Genomic DNA, 13,299 nt, shown 5'->3' with positions numbered 1-13,299 from the left:
ACCATCATGCCGAGGGTCGACGTGGATATAAAGCTGATCATTTGTTTCGAAACGAATTTTCAGGCACCTGATTTTTATTTGATGGGTAGCATAAGCACCTGCCGTTTGAATTCCCAGTTCTCCAAATTTTTCGAAACAAGTGCATGCACTTATTATCATGATGAAAAAACAATATACCTGCTGCATCCCAGTTATCAGTCTATACTTGCATAATTCTCTCGTTTATCGAGCAGGTATATTGTTTTTTCAGGTCGAGCAAGTTTCAACTGGGTTGTAGACTGCCCAGGCTTGGTTTTGTTTTTAACATGCCCAGCCCATGATGACAACGGGGCACAAAGATCCAGCAGGTATCTACTGGCCTCTGGCCCGCCAACGTTAGTTATATTTTGTCTTACAACATCCGCATGCAGTTTTTTACTGAATCAAACACACAGCCCAGTTCTATTTTCCTCTTGAAACGCCATGTCCTACTTCCGTTTTCTAATCTCTACTATACTTTTACTAGTTCGTATACACGTATCAATATATTGAAAATACATAAAGTTCCCTTCTCATATTTACATCCTTATTTTTGTTGTTGTTTTCCCTCCCAGTGCTGATTTTTTTACCACTGGTTTTCCCTTAAACCAACTCAATTTTCCCACGTCTTATTTGCTTACAAAAAAATGATTTTTTGGCAAATCAATAAGTTCTTAAAAAATGTTTATCATTTCGGGATTACAACAGTTCAGACTCCACCGAAATATGCAAAATAAGGTTGAACTTTTTGACCGTGGTCCTGGGCAGAAAATGGGTTGTAATAAATTACTTAAGAATTAGCAAATGGGCTGCAAATTATTAAAAAGATAGCAAATGGGCTCTATTTTGTCTGCCACAGATTTGGAGGCTAACTTGTGGGCCTACTAAGTTCATGCGTACACAAGGTTTCTCAAAAAAAGAAACTTAGTCAACAATCGACTCTACCAGCGTTAGACCGTTAGATGTCAATCTAACGGCAATCGTGCTTCTTCAGTCTCCGATCTTCCTGCTCCAGCCGCCCAAACGAGGGCCGGCGGAACCGCCTGCTCCCGCCTCCCGTGGCCGGCTGTGCTGCCGGGCAGGCCTCATGGCCCCACCATACTCGCATCCCTGTCCTGTCTATCCCTCCACTCACCCACACCTCCTGTTATTTTTCGGCGAAGGCAGCCGAACCAGTCAACCCTCATACTCCCCACCGCGTGGGCAGCCACTGCCGTGTCTTCCCCGGCTCCGTGTCCTTCCCTTCGCAGGCCTCGCCGTCGTCCACCGCCCTGGTGCTCTCGGCGTGGCGTGGCCAACATGGTCAACGAACAACATCCATCGGAAGTGGACTGTACGGGGAGAGGCTGACAGCTGGGTCCACGGCCGCACACAAAGAAATGCCTCCTTATTATGCGCAAAATAATGATTCCTCCACCTGACATCTGGGACCCACTGGAAGGGCCTCTGTATTTCGCGAAAAAACGTTCCCGCCGCTGACAGCTCGGACCCACCAGCTATATCTTCGCACGCAAGGAAGTGCTTCCTTATTACGCACAAAAAATGAATACTCCCCCAGCTAGCTGGGACCCACCATATGGGAGGTTGACTTGTGGGCCTACTAACTTGATGCGGATGGAGGGCTTTGTTTAGTCAATATGAATGATTCTAGCTCCAGTGACCGTACGATGTCCATCCAACGGCTGTAGTGCTTCTTCAACCTCTGGTCTTCTTGCTCCAGCCGCCCAAAGCAGCGCCAGTCGTGCCGCCTGCTCCTGCTTCCCATGACCGGCTATGCTGCCACGGAGGCCTCACCGCCCCCTACTACTCCCATCGCAGGCCAGGCCACCCCTCTACTCACCCACACCCCCTGTTATTCTGCGGCGACGGCAGCCTCACACCACAGCCGAACCAGTGAACTCTCGTACTCCTCTCCGCGTGGGCATCCACTGCCACGTCTTCCCCGGCTCCACGTTATCCCCGGCGCCGCATCATCCCCTTCCTAGGCCTCGCCATCGTTCAGCGCCTTGGTGCTCACGGCGCGGCATGGTCAATGTGGTCAACGAACGACTTCCATCGGAAGAGTACTATACGTGGAGAGGCTGACAGCGGGTCCACGGCCGCAGCAAGGAAGTGCCTCCTTATTGCATGCAAAATAATGATTCCTCCACTTGACAGCAGGGACCCACCGAACGGGCCACCGTATTTTGCGAAAAAAACGTTTCCCCCTGTCTACTGGGACCCACCAGCTACATATTCGCAGGCAAGGAATTGCGTCCATATTACGGGCAAAAAAATGATTCGCCCCCTGACTGCTGGGACCCACCAGCTACATCTTCGCACGCAAGAAAGTGCCTGACAGTCGGGACCCACCTGGTCGAAGCGTACGTAGCGTTGTCATTCTGGTCGCGAATGTGTACGTACATACGATCGGTCTATCTGCAGGCTGCAGCGATGAACCGTGGCCGTGTAAGGAAGGGCACGTGTCGTAGTAGAGGCGCGCACGTAGCATGTCACGCAGTCCCGTTAATATCGTGTACACATACGTACAGCGGCCAGGGTGCAAGAAAGTAAATACGGCCACGTATGTACATACGGGCGGGGTCTCAAACGCCTACTCGCGCATACGTACGGCCAGTGCTCGTGTACATGGCTAGGTCGGAACGGAGAAACTACGTCGTCGTCATGTTCATCGGGAGCCAACCAGCTTGGACGGAATAGCTGATCGAACGAGGCCTGGCGTACCGCGGAACGGAGGAAACGACCTTGTGTTCGACCGACCACGGTCGAATTGGGATCCTGTTCATCGGGAGGGGTCTAGCGTACCGCAAAACGGAGGAAACCGACTTCTCTTGGACCTCCTACGGTCGAAACGGGGTCATGTTGATCGGGAGGGGTGTGATGTACCACAAAACAGAGGAAACAGACTTGTGTTGGAGCACTACGGTCGAAACGGGGGTCCTATTCATCGGAAGGGGTGTGGCGTACCGCAAAACGGGACTCCACAGGATACTGTTCACTACAAAAAAAGACACATCCGTTACATTTTGGGCCAAACAAAATTTTTTCTGTCATGCTTATGACACTTCTATGACGATAATTGTGACAAAACCCGGTATCATCATAGATGTGGTGGGCTCCTACTTCTATGAAAAAAAATCATGATAGAAAATGGGCTTTTCGTCCTGGGAGGGCCGGAGACGCAGCTGCATGACATTCTTTGGGCCGCCCATGATGGAGTAAACCGTGGTAGAAGCGAGGGCGAGGAAAATATCGGGGAGTTCCCGGTTACGGTGGGTGGTCGGGGGCCGAGCGATGCGCGTTCCTCTCGTGCACGTAGGCGCGTGGGTGCGAGGCGTTGGGCTCTAACTGAACCCGAGCAAGGCGTTTGCCTACTGAACCCGAGCGATTGCACTGCAGGCTACGCGTTACTAAACCCGTGTGATCAATCGGTGACTGTTAACTGAACCCGATCGAGCGATTCCTTCGCTACTGCTGCTAACTGAAGCCGATTGAACACTGCTGCCTCCTTCCCTTGATGAACAGTGAGCTTTGATGGCGGGTTTGGATGAACAATTCCCGGTGGGGGGTTGGATGAATAGGACCCCGTGGTAGTAGAGGCCGTTGCCGCTGGATGAACAGTACCCCGATTGATTGAGCCGATGGAGGGCTGGATGAACATGACCCTGTGGAGGGCTGGATGAACAGGACCCCGTGGAGGGCTGGTTGAACAGTAGCCGGTGGAGGGATGGATGAACAGTAGCCCGTGGAGGGGTGGTTGAACAGGACCCCATGGAGAGGGCTGGTTGAACAGTAGTTGATGGAGGAGCGCGCGGTGGAGGATGGATAAACAGGAGCCCGTGGATGAACAGTCGCAGGTGGAGGCTGGAGGAGGTCGACGGTGGATGAATAGTAGCCCGTGGAGGCAGTCGATGGTGGAGATGAACAGTATCGCGTGGAGTCCCGTTTTGCGGTACGCCACACCCCTCCCGATGAACAGGACCCCCGTTTCGACCATAGCGCTCCAACACAAGTCCATTTCCTCCGTTTTGCGGTACGCCACACCCCTCCCGATCAACAGGACCCCGTTTCGACCATAGGAGGTCCGTTTCATCCGTTTTGCGATACGCCAGACCCCTCCCGATGAACAGGATCCCGTTTCGACCGTGGCCAGTCGAACACAAGGCCGTTTCCTCCGTTATGCGGTACGCCAGGCCTCGTTTCCATCGGCTGTTCCGTCCAAGCCGGTTGGCTCCCGATGAACAGCACGCGTTTCGTTGCCTCCCGATGAACACGACACATTCCGTTGCCTCCCCATGAACACGACAACGACGCAGTTTCTCCGTTCCGACCCAGCCATGTACACGAGCCCTGGCCGTACGTATGCGCGAGTAGGCGTTCGAGACCCCGCCCGTATGTACGTACGTGGCCGTATTTACTTTCTTGCACCCTGGCCGATGTACGTACGTGTACATGCTAAATGCGCACCTCTACTACGACACGTGCGCGCCTCTACTACGATATGTGCCCTTCCTTACACGGCCATGGTTCATTGCTGCAGCCTGCAGACAGACCGATCGTATGTACGTACACGTTCACGACCAAAATGACAATGCTACGTACACTTCGACCTGGTGGGTCCCGACTGCCAGGCACTTCCTTGCGTGCGAAGATGTAGCTGGTGGTGTTGGGAAACGTAGTATTTCAAAAAAATTCCTACGATCATGCAAGATCTATCTAGGAGAAGCATTGCAACGAGTGGGGAGAGTGTGTCCACGTACCCTCCTAGACCGAAAGCGGAAGCATTTAGTAACGCGGTTGATGTAGTCGAACGTTTTCGCAGTCCAAACGATCCAAGTACCGAACGCACGGCACCTCCGCGATCTGCACACGTTCAGCTCGGTGATGTCCCTCGAACTCTTGATCCAGTTGAGGCCGAGGGAGAGTTTCGTCAGCACGATGGCATGGTGACGGTGATGATGAAGTTACCGGCGCAGGGCTTCGCCTAAGCACTACGACGATATGACCGAGGTGTGTAATTATGGAGGGGGGCACCACACACGGCTAAGAGATCGTTTGTTGTGTCTCGTGGTGCCCCCTTGCACCGTATATAAAGGAGGGAGGAGGAGGAGGCTGGCCTAGGAGGGGGGCGCCTATAGGGGGAGTCCAACTAGGATTCCCAATCCTAGTTGGAGTCCCCTTCCTTTTCCAAGAGGGGAGAGAGGGAAGGAGTAGGAGAGGGAGAAGGAAAGAGAGGGGGGCGCCGCCCCCTCCCTAGTCCAATTCGGACTTGCCATTGGGGGGGGTGGCCACCCCTTGAGGCCCTTCTCTCCTTTCCCGTATGGCCCATTAAGGCCCACTACTTCCCCCGGCGAATTTCCGTAACTCTCCGGTACCCGAAAAATACCCGAATCACTCGGAACCTTTCCGATGTCCGAATATAGCCTTCCAATATATCGATCTTTATCTCTCGACCATTTCGAGACTCCTCGTCATGTCCGTGATCTCATCCGGGACTCCGAACAAACTTCAGTCATGAAATCACATAACTCAAAATAGAAATCGTCATCGAACGTTAAGCGTGCGGACCCTACGGGCTCGAGAACTATGTAGACATGACCGAGACACATCTCCGGTCAATAACCAATAGAGGAACCTAGATGCTCATATTGGCTCCTACATATTCTACGATGATCTTTATCGGTCACACCGCATAACAGCATACGTTGTTCCCTTTGTCATCGGTATGTTACTTGCCCGAGATTCGACCGTTGGTATCACCATAACTAGTTCAATCTCGTTACCGGCAAGTCTCTTTACTCGTTCCGTAATACATCATCCCACAACTAACTCATTAGTTACATTCCTTGCAAGGCTTATAGTGATGTGCATTACCGAGAGGGCCCAGAGATACCTCTCCGATACACTGAGTGACAAATCCTAATCTCGATCTATGCCAACCCAACAAATACCTTCGGAGACACCTGTAGAGCATCTTTATTATCACCCAGTTACGTTGTGATGTTTGATAGCACACAAAGTGTTCATCCGGTATTCTGGAGTTGCATAATCTCATAGTTAGAGGACATGTATAAGTCATGAAGAAAGCAATAGCAATAAAACTTAACGATTGTTATGCTAAGCTAATGGATGGGTCTTGTCCATCACATCATTCTCTAATGATGTGAATCCGTTCATCAAATGACAACACATGTCTATGGTTAGGAAACCTAACCATCTTTGATTAACGAGCTAGTCTAGTAGAGGCATACTAGGGACACTCTATTTTGTCTATATATTCACACATCTAGTAAGTTTCCGGTTAATACAACTCTAGCTTGAATAATAAACATTTATCATGATATAAGGAAATATAAATAACAACTTTATTACTGCCTCTAGGGCATATTTCCTTCAGTCTCCTACTTGCACTAGAGTCAATAATCTAGTTCACATCCCCATGTGATTTAACACCAATAGTTCACATCACCATGTGATTAACACCCATAGTTCACATCGCCATGTGACTAACACCCAAAGGGTTTACTAGAGTCAGTAATCTAGTTCACATCGCCATCTGATTAACACCCAAAGATTACTAAGGTGTGATCATGTTTTGCTTGTGAGAGAGGTTTAGTCAACGGGTCTGCCATATTCAGATCCATATGTATTTTGCAAATTTCTGTGTATACAATGCTCTGCACGGAGCTACTCTAGCTAATTGCTCCCACTTTCAATATGTATCCAGGTTAAGACTTAGAGTCATCCGGATTAGTGTCAAAGCTTGCATCGGCGTAACCCTTTACGATGAACTTTTTGTCACCTCCATAACCGAGAAACATATCCTTATTCCACTAAGGATAATTTGGACCGCTGTCCAGTGATCCACTCCTGGATCACTATTGTACCCTCTTGCCAAACTCATGGTGAGGTACACAATAGGTCTGGTACACAGCATAGCATACTTTATAGAACCTATGGCTGAGGCATAGGGAATGACTTTCATTCTCTTTCTATTTTCTGCCGTGGTCGTGTTTTGAGTCTTACTCAACTTTACACCTTGCAATACAGGCAAGAACTCCCTCTTTGACTGTTCCATTTTGAACTACTTCAAAAATCTTGTCAGGGTATGTACTCATTGAAAAATCTTATCAAGCGTCTTGATCTATCTCTATAGATCTTGATGCCCAATATGTAAGCAGCTTCACCGAGGTCTTTCTTTGAAAAACTCCTTTCAAACACTCCTTTATGCTTTCTAGAAAATTCTACATCATTTCCGATCAACAATATGTCATTCACGTATACTTATCAGGAAGGCTTTAGTGCTCCCACTCACTTTCTTGTAAATACAGGCTTCACCGCAAGTATGTATAAAACTATATGCTTTGATCAACTCATCAAAGCGTATATTCCAACTCCGAGATGCTTGCACCAGTCCATAGATGGATCGCTGGAGCTTGCACATTTTTTTATCACCTTTAGGATTGACAAAACCTTCTGGTTGCATCATATACAACTCATCTTTACTAAATCCATTAAGGAATGCAGTTTTGTTATCCATTTGCCAGATTTCATAAAATGCTGCAATTGCTAACATGATTCGGATAGACTTAAGCATCGCTACGAGTGAGAAAATCTCATCGTAGTCAACACCTTGAACTTGTCGAAAACCTTTCGCGACAAGTCGATCTTTGTAGATAGTAACACTACCATCAGCGTCCATCTTCCTCTTGAAGATCCATTTATTCTCAATGGTTTGCCGATCATCGGGCAATTCCACCAAAGTCCACACTTTGTTCTTATATATGGATCCTATCTCAGATTTCATGGCCTCAAGGAATTTTGCGGAATCTGGGCTCATCATCGCTTCCTCATAGTTCGTAGGTTCGTCATGGTCTAGTAACATGATTTCCAGAACGGGATTACCGTACCACTCTGGTGCGGAATGTGCTCTGGTTGACCTACGAAGTTTGGTAGTAACTTGATCTGAAGTTTCATGATCTGCATCATTAGCTTCCTCACTAATTGGTGTAAGCATCACCGGAACTGATTTCTGTGATGAACTACTTTCCAATTCGGGAGAAGGTACAATTACCTCATCAAGTTCCACTTTCCTCCCACTCACTTCTTTCGAGAGAAACTCCTTCTCTAGAAAGGATCCATTCTAAGCAATGAATATCTTGCTTTCGGATCTGTGATAGAAGGTGTACCAAATAGTCTCCTTTGGGTATCCTATGAAGATGCATTTCTCCGATTTGGGTTCGAGCTTATCAGGTTGAAGCATTTTCACATAAGCATCGCAGCCCCAAACTTTAAGAAACGATAGCTTAGGTTTCTTGCCAAACCACAGTTCATATGGTGTCCTCTCAACGGATTTAGATGGTGCCCTATTTAACGTGAATGCAGTTGTCTCTAATGCATAACCCCAAAACGATAGTGATAAATCGGTAAGAGACATCATAGGTCGCACCATATCTAATAAAGTACGGTTATGACGTTCGGACACACCATTGCACTATGGTGTTCCAGGTGGCGTGAGTTGTGGAACTATTCCACATCATTTCAAATAAAGACCAAACTCGTAACTCAAATATTCGTCTCCGCGATCAGATCGTAGAAACTTTATTTTCTTGTTACGATGATTTTCCACTTCACTCTGAAAGTCTTTGAACTTTTCAAATGTTTCAGACTTATGTTTCATCAAGTAGATATACCCATATCTGCTCAAATCATCTGTGAAGGTCAGAAAAATAACGATACCCGCCGCAAGCCTAAACACTCATCGGATCGCATACATCAGTATGTATTATTTCCAATAAATCAGTTGCTCGCTCCATTGTTCCGGAGAAAGGAGTCTTAGTCATCTTGCCCATGAGGTAAAGCCCATCAGCATGGAGTTTCTTCATGCGCTTTACACCAATATGACCTAAACGGCAGTGCCACAAATATGTTGCACTATCATTATCAACTTTGCATCTTTTGGCATCAATATTATGAATATGTGTATCACTACGATCGAGATTCAATAAACCATTCACCTTGGGTGTATGACCACAGAAGGTTTTATTCATGTAAACAGAATAACAATTATTCTTTGACTTAAATGAATAACCGTATCACAATAAACATGATCCCATCATATTATGCTCAACGCAAACAGCAAATAACATTTATTTTAGGTTCAACACTACTCCCAAAGGTAAAGGGAGTGTGCGATGGTGATCTTATCAACCTTGGAATCACTTCCAACACACATCGTCACCTTGCCCTCAACTAGTCTTTGTTCATTTTGTAACTCTTGTTTCGAGTTACTAATCATAGCAACTGAACCAGTATCAAATACCCAGGGGCTACTATGAACACTACTGAAGTACACATCAATAACATGTATATCATATATACTTTTGTTCACTTTGCCATCCTTCTTATCCGTCAAGTATTTCGGGCAGTTCCGCTTCCAGTGACCATTTCCTTCGCAGTAGAAGCACTCAGTTTCAGGCTTCGATCTAGCTTTGGGCTTCTTCATGGGAGTGGCAAATTGCTTGCCATTCTTCTTGAAGTTCCCTTTCTTTCCCTTGCCCTTTTACTTGAAACTAGTGGTCTTGTCAACCATCAACATTTGATGCTTTTCTTGATTTCTACCTTCGTCGATTTCAGCATCACGAAGAGCTTGGGAATCCTTTTCGTCATCCCTTGCATATTATAGTTCATCACGAAGTTTCAGTAACTTGGTGATAGTGACTAGAGAACTCTGTCAATCACTATTTTATCTGGAAGATTAACTCCCACTTGATTCAAGCGATTGTGGTACTCAGACATTCTGAGCACATGTTCACTGGTTGAGCTATTCTCCTCCATCTTGTAGGCAAAGTACTTGTCAGAGGTCTCATACCTCTCGACTCGGGTATGAGTCTGAAATACCAATTTCAGCTCTTGGAACATCTTATATGCTATGTGGTGTTCAAAACATTTTTGAAGTCCCGGTTGTAAGGCGTAAAGCATGGCACACTAAACTATCAAGTAGTCATCATACCGAGCTTGTCAAACATTCATAACGTCTGCATCTGCTCCTGCAACAGGTCCGTGCATCTAGCAGTGCATCAAGAACATAATTCTTCTGTGCAGCAATGTGGATAATCCTCATATCACGGACCTAGTCCACATCATTGCTACTATCATCTTTCAACATAGTTTTTCTCTAGGAACATATCAAAAATAAACGGGGAGCTACATCGCGAGCTATTGATCTACAACATAGTTATGCAAATACTATCTGGACTAAGTTCATGATAAATTAAATTTCAATTAATCATATTACTTAAGAACTCCAACTTAGATAGACATCCCTCTAATCATCTAAGTGATCACGTGATCCATATCAACTAAACCATGTCCAATCATCACGTGAGATGGAGTAGTTTTGAATGGTGAACATCACTATGTTGATCATATCTACTATATGATTCACGCTCGACCTTTCGGTCTCAGTGTTCCGAAGCCATATCTGCATATGCTAGGCTCGTCAAGTTTAACCCGAGTATTCTGTGTGTGCAAAACTGGCTTGCACCCGTTGTATGTGAACGTAGAGCTTATCACACCCGATCATCACGTGGTGTCTCGGCACGACGAACTATCGCAACGGTGCATACTTAGGGAGAACACTTGTAGCTTGAAATTTAGTGAGAGATCATCTTATAATGCTACCGCCGTAGTAAGCAAAATAAGATGCATAAAAGATAAACATCACATGCAATCAAAATAAGTGATATGATATGGCCATCATCAACTTGTGCATTTGATCTCCATCTCCAAAGCACCGTCATGATCACCATCATCACCGGCTTGACACCTTGATCTCCATCGAAGCATCGTTGTCGTCTCGCCAACTACTGCTTCTACGACTATCGCTACCGCTTAGTGATAAAGTAAAGCAATTGCATGGCGATTGCATTTCATAGAATAAAGCGACAACCATAAGGTTCCTGCCAGTTGCCGATAACTTTTACAAAACATGATCATCTCATACAACAATTTATATATCATCATGTCTTGACCATATCACATCACAGCAAGCCCTGCAAAAACAAGTTAGACGTCCTCTACTTTGTTGTTGCAAGTTTTACGTGGCTGCTACGGGCTTAGCAAGAACCGTTCTTACCTACGCATCAAAACCACAACGATTTTTCGTCAACTGTGCTGTTTTAACCTTCAACAAGGACCAGGCGTAGTCACACTCGATTCAACTAAAGTTGGAGAAACAGACACCCACTAGCCACTTGTGTGCAAAGCACGGCGGTAGAACCAGTCTCATGAACACGGTCATGTAATGTCGGTCCAGGCCGCTTCATCCAACAATACCGCCGAATCAAAGTATGATATGCTGGTAAGCAGTATGACTATTATCGCCCACAATTCTTTGTGTTCTACTCGTGCATATAATATCTACGCATAAACCTGGCTCGGATGCCACTGTTGGGAAACGTAGTATTTCAAAAAAAATCCTATGATGACGCAAGATCTATCTAGACAAGCATAGCAACGTGCGGGGAGAGTGTGTCCACGTATCCTCATAGACCGAAAGCGGAAGCGTTTAGTAACGATGTTGATGTAGTCGAACGTTTTCGTGATCCAACCGATCCAAGTACCGAACGCACGGCACCTCCGTGATCTGCACACGTTCAGCTCGGTGCCGTCCCTCGAACTCTTGATCCAGTTGAGGCCGAGGGAGAGTTTCGTCAGCACAACGGCGTGGTGACGATGATGATCAAGTTACCGGCACAGGGCACCGCACATGGCTAAGAGATCATCTGTTGTGTCTTATGGTGCCCCCTTGGCCACGTATATAAATAAGGAAGGAGGAGGAGGCCCACCTAGGAGGGGCGCGCCTATAGGGGGAGTCCAACTAGGATTCCCAATCCTAGTTGGAGTCCCCTTCCTTTTCCAAGAGGGGAGAGAGGGAAGGAGTAGGAGAGGGAGAAGGAAAGAGAGGGGGACGCCGCGCCCTCCCTAGTCCAATTCGGACTTTACATGGGGGGACGCGTGGCCACCCCTTGAGGCCCTTCTCTCCTTTCCCGTATGGTGCATTAAGGCTCACTACTTCCCCCGGCGAATTCCCGTACCTCTCCGGTACTCCGAAAAATACCCGAATCACTCGGAACCTTTCTGATATCCGAAGATAGCCTTCCAATATATCGATCTTTACCTCTCGACCATTTCGAGACTCCTCGTCATGTCCGTGATCTCATCCGGGACTCCGAACAAACTTCGGTCATCAAATCACATAACTCATAATACAAATCGTCATCGAACGTTAAGCGTGCGGACCCTACGGGTTCGAGAACTATGTAGACATGACCGAGACACATCTTCGGTCAATAACCAATAGCGGAACCTGGATGCTCATATTGGCTCCTACATATTCTACGAAGATCTTTATCGATCAAACCGCATAACAGCATATGTTGTTCCCTTTGTCATCGGTATGTTACTTGCCCGAGATTCGATCGTCGGTATCACCATAACTAGTTCAATCTCATTACCAGCAAGTCTCTTTACTCGTTCCGTAATGCATCATCCCAGAACTAACTCATTAGTCACATTGCTTGCAAGGCTTATAGTGATGTGCATTACCGAGAGGGCCCAGAGATACCTCTCCGATACACGGAGTGACAAATCCTAATCTCGATCTATGCCAACCCAACAAATACCTTCGGAGACACCTGTAGAACATCTTTATAATCACCCAATTACGTTGTGACGCTTGATAGCACACAAAGTGTTCCTCCGGTATTCGGGAGTTGCATAATCTCATAGTCAGAGGAACATGTATAAGTCATGAAGAAAGCAATAGCAATAAAACTTAACGATCATCATGCTAAGCTAACGGATGGGTCTGTCCATCACATCATTCTCTAATGATGTGATCCCGTTCATCAAATGACAACACATGTCTATGGTTAGGAAACTTAACCATCTTTGATTAACGAGCTAGTCTAGTAGAGGCATACTAGGGACACTCTGTTTTGTCTATGTATTGACACATGTACTAAGTTTCCGGTTAATACAATGCTAGCATGAATAATAAACATTTATCATGATATAAGGAAATATAAATAACAACTTTATTATTGCCTCTAGGGCATATTTCCTTCAGGTGGGTCCCAGCAGTCAGGAGGGAAACGTTTTTTTCGTGAAATCCGGTGGCCCATCCGGTGGGTCCCTGCTGTCAGGTGGAGGAATCATTACTTTCTGCGTAATAAGGAGGCACTTCCTTGCTGCGGCCGTGGACCCAGCTGTCAGCCT

This window comes from Triticum aestivum, chromosome 2D (assembly GCF_018294505.1).
Source record: "Triticum aestivum cultivar Chinese Spring chromosome 2D, IWGSC CS RefSeq v2.1, whole genome shotgun sequence".
Classification (NCBI taxonomy): domain Eukaryota; kingdom Viridiplantae; phylum Streptophyta; class Magnoliopsida; order Poales; family Poaceae; genus Triticum; species Triticum aestivum.
The sequence above is the reverse complement of the archived record's forward strand: the minus strand, read 5'-3'. Positions refer to the sequence as shown.